Source organism: Notamacropus eugenii, chromosome 3 (genome assembly GCF_028372415.1).
Source record: "Notamacropus eugenii isolate mMacEug1 chromosome 3, mMacEug1.pri_v2, whole genome shotgun sequence".
Lineage (NCBI taxonomy): Eukaryota > Metazoa > Chordata > Mammalia > Diprotodontia > Macropodidae > Notamacropus > Notamacropus eugenii.
In genome coordinates, this window is record NC_092874.1 from 260,748,408 (window position 1) to 260,757,408 (window position 9,001).

General features: G+C 39.3%; 1 pseudogene; it reads right to left on the minus strand.

The window, feature by feature from the left end:
- The window catches only part of LOC140532034 (complement component 1 Q subcomponent-binding protein, mitochondrial pseudogene), a 28,875-nt pseudogene extending 26,046 nt beyond the window's left edge, over positions 1-2,829 (minus strand).
- Positions 2,830-9,001: the final 6,172 nt, after the last annotated feature.

Sequence of the window (9,001 nt, forward strand, 5' to 3'; positions counted from 1 at the left end):
AAGAATAGTTTCATTTTCATAGTACTTTAAGATTTGAGAAATCCTCTACGAATATCTCATTTTATCCTCACAACAACTATAGGAATTAAATGCTATTATTATCCCAATTTTAGAGATAAGGACATGGAGACAGACAAATTAAGGCAGCTAGTAATTGTCTGGGGTCAGATCTGAAACTAAGTCTTCCTAGACTCCATTCCAACATTCTATCCATTGAATTATGTACCTGCCTCTCAGTGTCCTCAGTTAACTGTCTTAGGCTATTAGTTGTCAGATGTACATTGGGAGGCAGAGTTTCCTTATTAGGAGTATACTTTACACCGATGAAGTTGAATGTTCAGACAAGGGCAGGAACTTTTATCTAATAGGATTTTCCTAACCTGAAAGCCTTACTCCTTTCTTTCTGAAATAATTTCAAAGGGCTTAAAATGGAAAAGTGATGGGATCATACATTTAGAGATAGAAAAGACCTCAAAAACCACCTGGTCCAACCTTTCATTTTATAGATGAGGAAACTGAAGTCCAGAGATGTGTAGCCTGTGAGACTCAAAGTCACAAAGGTCATAAATGTTGGAGGATACATGTGACCCTCAGTCCAGAGAATATGCTCCCGCCCCTGTCCCCTTTTGGATATTGTGTAATTGAGTCAATTAATTTAAGGATCTAAAAAGTACCCAGGTTTTTTATGTTTTCTTTTTTTAATGACTGTCTTGAACAGGAGTGCAAGATACTCAGATTTGTAAAGTCTTTCAATTTCTTTTTAGTCCCTGTCTAGTGAGAATAAATTATGTGTTGGGGGTAATTTAGGCTGTTCTACTGACCTGTGATCACTAGGTGTCACCCCTAACCTACTAGTATTTTGTCCTGATTCTGATGAGTTCAAAATGCACTCAAGCCTTCTTCAGGCAGTTCTTAATGAGCTGTGCCTGGATTTATGAGTTCGTGAAATACCCAAAGAAAAATGCTCATCTGGGGCTTCTTTCCCTTTCCCAGACATCATGTTTCTGGGCCATAAAGCCTGGCTTTCAGATGAAGTGTGCACAAGAAACCAATTTCAGGCAGATTCACAGCCTACTTAGAGCTGGAAGGAGCCTCAGAGAACATCAAGATCCAACTGTTCCTTAACAGAAATTTCCTCTAGACTGTCTGAAAGGTAGATTAAAGTGGCAGATAGCTGGCCTCAGAGCCAGGAAGACCCGCGTTCAAGTCCTTTCTCCGACACATACTGACTTCATGATCCTGGTTCAGCTACTTAACTCAGGAGGTACCACCTTACAATAATGGGAGGAATTTCCTCACCAAGGAGTTCTTCATACTGATAAAGTCATGAGTCCAAGTCCCTTCCTGTCTATCTCTAGATGTACAGTTCAGATCATTATTTCCACTCCCTCCTCATCTTCAAATTAAACTGTGCCCCTAGAATCACCTTGGGCCGATAGGACAATTAGGGCCTTATCTGTCTCTGATCCTAGCCCTGCTAGCACTTCTTAGACCTCTCCAGTCATGTCGTTCTGGTCCCAACCCCATCATCTTTACAGTTCCCCTTTGTATGTCAACTTCTCCCTTAGAATGTAATCATAATAATAGCTAGCATTTATATAGTATTTTTAGGTTTAAAAAGCACTTTATAAATATTATCTCATTTTATCCTCTGAACAACTCTACAAGATAGGTGATATTATTATCCCCATTTTACAAATGAGAAAACTGAGGCACATCAATATTAAATGCTTTACTCAGAATCACTCAGCTAGTAAATGTCTAAAGCTGGATTTGAACTCAGATCTTCCCAACTAGAGACTTCATGCACTACTTAAACTGCCTCCTGCAGCTGCCTGAATAGGGACCCAGCTAGCTGGGTAACTTAGCTCCTCCTCTCCTGTTTGTCTCCCCCTCACCTTCCTTCTCCTTTCCAAAGGAGGGTAAATTTGGATGGCCAGAAGATGCCCAGTTGATTTGGGTTTTACTGGCTAGATTCCTCTCCTCTCCTCTCCTCTCCTCTCCTCTCTTCTCCTCTCCTCTCCTCTCCTCTCCTCTCCTCTCCTCTCCTCTCCTCTCCTCTCCTCTCCTCTCCTCTCCTCTCCTCTCCTCTTCTTTCCCAAGACCTTAAACCTACTGCACTCTGAAGCTTGGAGAACACTGGATCCCTGCCTAAAGGTTCTCTGCTGGACCCTTCTGACTTAAGAGTGATTATGAATACTAACTTGCTGTTTCCCTCCAAGTCTGACTTCTTTCTTTTTCTTTGCCTCATTAAAGGGGCCATGCCCTGGCTACTTCTTAAACAGCCCTATTCAATGAATGGGCGTTACCTTACCCTAAATGAGTGCCTGCATAGACCTTTCCCTAAAGGGGTCAAGGTTCCCAGTGCATCCTGGGTCATCTCCAGTCATCCTGATGAATATCTGGTCATTGGATTCAGATGCTCTGGAGGATAAGTGAGGCTAGTGACCTGAACAGCCCTCCCTCACTCAAAACAAAGTCAAATGCAAGTCATGTCATCATTTCTCTGATGTCATGGTCTTCTTTGGCAACAAAGGACAAACACACAAGTCCAGTGAATATATCCAAGAAAAGGTAAACCACTATCTCATGAAATGGACCATTCTACTTTCAAATATCTTTAATCTTATCTCATCAATGAGTTGCGTATCTTGCCTGAGACACTTATCAAGCTGTGTGACCTTGAGTAAGTCAATTAACCTCTCTTGACCTCAGTTCCTTATTTGTAGAATGAAGGAATTGGACTCATTGTCCTGTAATGTCCCTCCCGGATTTAAATCTATATTGTTGTGATCCTGTGGAAAAAAAAGGCTTACCTAGTATGCGCATCTTGCCATCTTGTCCTAACACCATACACAAAGATACCTCCTTCCCTCCTCCCCTTGGAGGACTAAGCATTGGTGATACAAATAGAAAAGTAGAAGTCTTTACTCTTAAGCAGCTCACATGATAATTGGGGAAATAACATGTGGAAGCTTTTAGCTGAAAGTCAGATGGAAAGTCCCATAGTCCTTGGGGTGCAGCAGCAAAAGAGATGGTAACACCTCTTCTTTAATGTCATCTCTACTGATCATATCATAACAGTTTCTGATGGTAAAAGATCTGACAGTGTCAAGGGTTTTGATGTCAAGCACTTTCTTTTTTGGGTCTTTGATAACTGTGGCTATCTGTGAGAGCAGTTGCCAGCCTGCATCTCCAAAGGGGTTGCTTCCAGGGATGATGGCCATGGATGCTGGGCTGGAAGCATTGCTCTTCCCACAGCTCTTAGGCTCAGGGTCCCAGACTATTTCCATTAAGATATAAGGGGGGATGGTGGCTGGGGACGTGGTGGTCAAGCTGCTGCTAGTGGTGGTTTCACTTACCTGGCACATTCTGCCCCCATCTCTCCCTCATAGTGTCTTACTGCCTTAGTATTAAATATTATGCCATGATCGATGATTTATATGACCTCAGTCGCTCACTAGTCTAGTCATACCTTAGATCAGGAGTGGGGAACCTGTGTCCTGGAGGCCACATGTGACCTTCTAGGTCCTCAAGTACAGCCCTTTGACCTAACCCAAATTTTTTGATTTGGTCAAAGGGCCGCACTTGAGGACCTAAACAGCCACATGGCCTCGAGGCCACAGGTTTCCCTCACCACCTTAGATCTTGCTCTCAGTCCAAGCTCCTTTACTTCCAACATCTTCGGCTCTGAAATGCCTCTCTTTCATCCTAATAGTTCGTTCTTCTCATGTTTCTTATTCCTTTTTATCTGGCTCCTTACACTTTTAGTGACTGGTGATGACTCAGTCTCTCCCTGATCTCCCAGTCCAACTCTTTTATTCTTATTTATTTCTCTTTCATGACTTTAATCCCATAAATTGGTTAAATCAAAAGGGCATTGCCCTCCACCAGTGCATACCTTGGTCACTGTCCCCATCTTGCTCATCTCCAACTTTGTGTCTTTCCCATCCTCTTCCTTTTCTATCCCTATTTCTGAGGCACTTAATGGATGAAGCCACAAAATCATGCTAAATGGGACCACTACAAAAGATGTTACCTAAACTTGAATTAAACCCTCACTGCTACAAGGTAGTTGTGTCAACTGTTCTCAAAGTCTTACCTTGACCTCTGTTCCCCTCCCCCTTTCCCAAGAGGACTTTTCTCCCTTTTTAACTGGACAGACTGAAAGTCATTTTTTTATGAGCCTCTTCATAATATTCCATCTTCCAAACCTCTTAAACTCCCCCACCACGTACTCATTCATCATTTATTCATTTTCTCGTCTTGAAAGAAGAACTGGCTTTTCTTCCTGCCAAAGCTCCACTTGAGCCATTTGTCTTTTCTGGACTTTCTCTATGTTTATTTCTTTCAGTCTTTGTCTTTTTGCCTTTGTCTCATTCTCTGTCTCTTTCACTGTCACCCTCTCTTCCTTCCCTTCTTCTCCCCATTCCCTCCCTTCTTCCCCATCTTGACTGGTTACTTTCCCAATACATTCAGTCCTACTCAGAACTGCTCTCTTTAAAGCAAACCTTCCCATGACATTGTGATTTTATTTACATTTTTAACCTATGAGTCTTTTTTGACCCAGTCTGGATATGCTTTTTTAATTTTTCCCATTATCCCAGACCCCATGTAAAAAGCCTCATTATAAGTGACATGCAAGGAGAAGTAGAGAAATGAGGATGTGAGTGAGAAAGTATGTATATTATATATATATATATATATATATATATATACACCATCTCTCTCTCTCTCTCTCTCTCTCTCTCTCTCTCTCTCTCTCTCTCTCTCTCTCTCTCATCTATCTAAAAGATGTCTTCATATTCAGCAGAACATTTCTGTGTGTGTCTTTGCATTTGCTCCCATTCTGCTCCCGAAAGGTGTTATTCAAAATAGTGTAACACAAGGATGAGAGGAACTTAAGACTGTTATGATTATATATCTTCCAAATTCCTGCAGTTTTTTACTGTTCTATTGAATAGAATGGAAAACATGACTCGGCTTGTTCTATGTGCAGCACACCCATGGGCTAATACCACTACCCCCTTTTTTCCTGTAGCATAAAAGGAGCTATTTGAATCTTACCATATTATTAACTGTAAGCCACATCTGAGTCCTTCAAGGAGGAATTAGACAGCACAACTTCAAAGAGAAATACAAGCTAAAAATATTTGCAGAAAAACCTTGTTGAATATATGCCAAGCATCATTTTCTTTTTTCATTATCCCATGCCCTTTTCCAACCAAACTATAATGATGAATAATTTCCACCTCATCCTAATAAAGGATGAGGGTGGGGATCATCTGGACTGGTTGACAAGTGGATGGATAAGGCAAAGAAACTGGAATGAGTCTTAATCACACACCCCAGCAATTCTAGAGAGAATGTTGGTGTTTTCTGTAATGTCGATGAGTTGATCTATTCTCTGCAATGTATTCCTTAGCTTGTTTGGAAAATTCAATATTGAATTTTTAAGGTGGTGGTTTGTGTGTTTGTATTTATAAGTATGTGTGTTTTATTTTTGCTCTTTTAGTTAAAGAGAGGCTCATCCCTTTCATATTGCTTCCCATTGTCTCCATAATGCCTGATTAAGTCCCGTCTCTAATGAGCTAGGAGGGTTCCCAAGCTATTTGCATTGCCTTTCTATCAAATTGAGATGCAAATCTTGTCTGCAGCTTTGGGAGCTGCTCTCTAGGTACCTTGGGCTTGGGGATGCACCATCAGTGAATTTCCCCTTTGACAGGTTAACAGAGAGACTGTAGAACAGATGAGCAGGAATCACAGAAGGGAGGAAAATTGACCATGAATCATTGCTACTAAGAAATCCCCAAAGTTTTAGTGTATAAGCTAGTAGCTAGCCAGGGAAATAATTGGAGTGCCCAGAGTACTGAAAGAGTAAGAGAATCTTTAGATTTTCCAAGAAACACAGAAATCTTTGTACTTGATTAATTTTAAATTGTGTTCACTAAGATAGTCTGATTAGTATTATCATTCAGTTCAGAGAATGATAGAATGTTATTTGAGTTCAGTGACTTGCTCAAATTGGGCATGAGCAATGAACAGAGATGACATCTCCTTTTTCCTCTTTTCTTTCTTTATTTTTTCTTACCAGGAGTGCTGGCTTTGGAGTCATAGTACCTGACTTCATATCCTAGTTCTACCGTTGCTACCTGTGAGATCTTGAGGAATTCACTTCTCTGAACTTCCCTAGGCTTCAGGCTCCTCATCTGTAAAATGAGGGGATCTGACTATATGATAAGCATGGTAAATATTCAAATATTTATATCATCTCATATATATTTGAGAATTTCTGTCTGATGATGAGGCTCAAAAACCATTGATATCTGACCACACTATGCAAGTCTTGTCCATGCTCTCCCATGAGTTAGCCATGGAGGTGGGCTCAGTTGAGGTCTGCCTTCCCTTCTCTTGACATTGAAATGTAGGAATGAGTCCATCATATTTCATTCTTGCTGTGTGATGTGTTCTGTCTTTCTCCAACATATAGAAATACTAGTTAAGTGTTATTATGGAAAAGACACATTCTTTTGGTTTTCAACTTAGAAAAAAAAACCAGGTCAGTAAAAGAGTATTGTGATCCAACTTCCTGTTCAGCTCTGCAAGGAAGTCACCAAGTATATGTTGATTTAATTCATTGGTTTTTATCAGGTTTTTCATAGAACTTCTCTAACCATTCATCCTCAACCACCTCTATTGTTACACAAGTTACGATCATTTCCATTATGGTTTTTCTAAATACTTATTATTATGACAGCATTCTAGGATGATCAAATATTCCATGAAATAGTGATTCTTATCACCTCTGGGCACATAGTAAAACATTCTGCTGAGGTCTTTCCTTTGCTACTTCAAGGAAAACCTGTGAATCATCCTTAGAATTAGTGATCATTCCTTCTTCTGGTTTAATTCATATCAAGAACATCACAATTTATCTGATTCATTTCCCCCAGCAATATGTCCATTTCTTGGATATCAAATGTAGATACAAATAGTGAAATAAAAGTTTGTTGATGGTCCAGAAATGGTATGAATCTCAGCACTTTCTTTCCACTTTCCTTCCACTTTGACAGCATCACTCCAGAAGTAGAATGCATTGTTTCATGGGTTGGCATGGATAACAACAAAACATAAATAATAATAACAAAAAAGTTATTTTACTTAGTAAATGATATTATAGGAAGCAAAATATACTACACCTTTGTATTCATTAAGATCCCTTTAAATAAAATACCCATCTATACTCACCAAGACCCTTCTGTTTAGGGAGAAGGGTTAGAGACTAATTAATGAGCTTATCTAGCCGGGGTTGTAGACCATGATGGACCTCCCCACTATCTCAAAGCCATCCAGCATCATACCTGTTATACTTCTTTTCCCCTCACCTTGCTTTTCACCTCAAAGTTTATGTAGTAAAGGACTGTCTTACTTGCTTGTTTTTGTATCTCCAACACTTATCATATACTTAATAAATACTTTTTTCATGTATTCATTCATTCATTCATTCATGAAAATCTACTCCCAATGGAGTTCAAGACTCCCTACATAACCAAAGGAATTGAGGGTGATGGTGATGGTTGTATAGGATTGATGTGAGAAGAATTCCTCAGGTGAGGAAGGGCAGAGTATTAGATTCCTAACTAGAATGGGAGAAGTAGAGTTTTGCTATAGGGAAGGGATGCCAGAATTTACAGGGCAATGACTATATTTAAATACCCTTTCCCTCGTGGGGAAACAATTGATCTTCGCACTTAGTTAGCAAGAGCACTTAGTTAAAACAGAAATGAGCCCAACAGCAAGAGAGTCTCTCTATGTGCTACATTTTCAGTGAATATCCCCCTCGTCTCTTGGACTACCTTGCTATTTCCTGGGGCCAGTGGTTCACGTAGGTAATATGTCAGAGGCAGAATGTGAACCCAGAATCAGTACCCTTTATACTTTACCTTGCAACATTTTTTCATTTGATAAATTTCCTAGACGTGCTTCTCTGGTCACCACTACTCTACATGTGCTGTCACTTTCAGTTAGAATATAAGCTCCTGGGCAGGTGCTGGGGGTTGAGGGGGAGAGAAAAGGAAAAATAATAAGAACAGAGGAATTTACATGATAACTTTAATATATATTTAGAAGCAGTAACAAGTTGTACATAATAAATTTGCAGTTTCATTTGCAATCACCTTTTTTATTATTATACTATGGTATAGAAATGCTAGTTTTATTCAATAAATTAAAATTAAAGTAAATTTTGAAAATTTAAAAAAAAATGTCATGTCCTTAAAGTCAGACATAGACCCACTTTTCTCTTTGAATCCCCAGGGCTGAATAGCCACACTTTAAATGCTTAATAAATGTTTTATCCTTTGTTCATACAGAAGCAAGAAGCAGCAGGAAGCCCTGCTTTGTCTTTGGGCTTTCCATAATGATGTCTAATAAATCTTTGGCCCTGCTAAGATGAACAAGAGCCCTGAATTCTGCTGCAAAGCTATTTAACCAATAATCAAGGAAATTAGACCTTGTTCATCACAGAACTCATATTTCTATTTTAAAAAAATGTGAAAGCATTGAGCAGACGATGTAGTTGTCAAAATGCCCAGTTTGATGGGATATGAATGACATTAAGTGTTTACCTGAACCTTCACTGATTCATACAAATGGGCATCTTGGCCATCTATTGCTAAAGAGATCTCAGAAATCATTGTGGATACTGTTGATGCTTGAATAGCCAGCTCTGACTCCAGTCTCTCATTGTATGAACCATGTTATTCCAATAGCAATGTGCAGATTTTAAAATACTGTATCCTGGAATCAAATCATGGTTATTGTGGAAGATTTCCCTGATCATAAAGTATAGTACTCATTATGGTAGTTTCTATATCACTGAGATTTAAAAGAAATAAGTAAGAATCATTGAAGGCTGTCCAGTCCCCCTAAATAATAAATATAATTACAGCTATTCCTATAGTATTACCATAAGAAAATGAAATAATGGAAGACCTCTTCT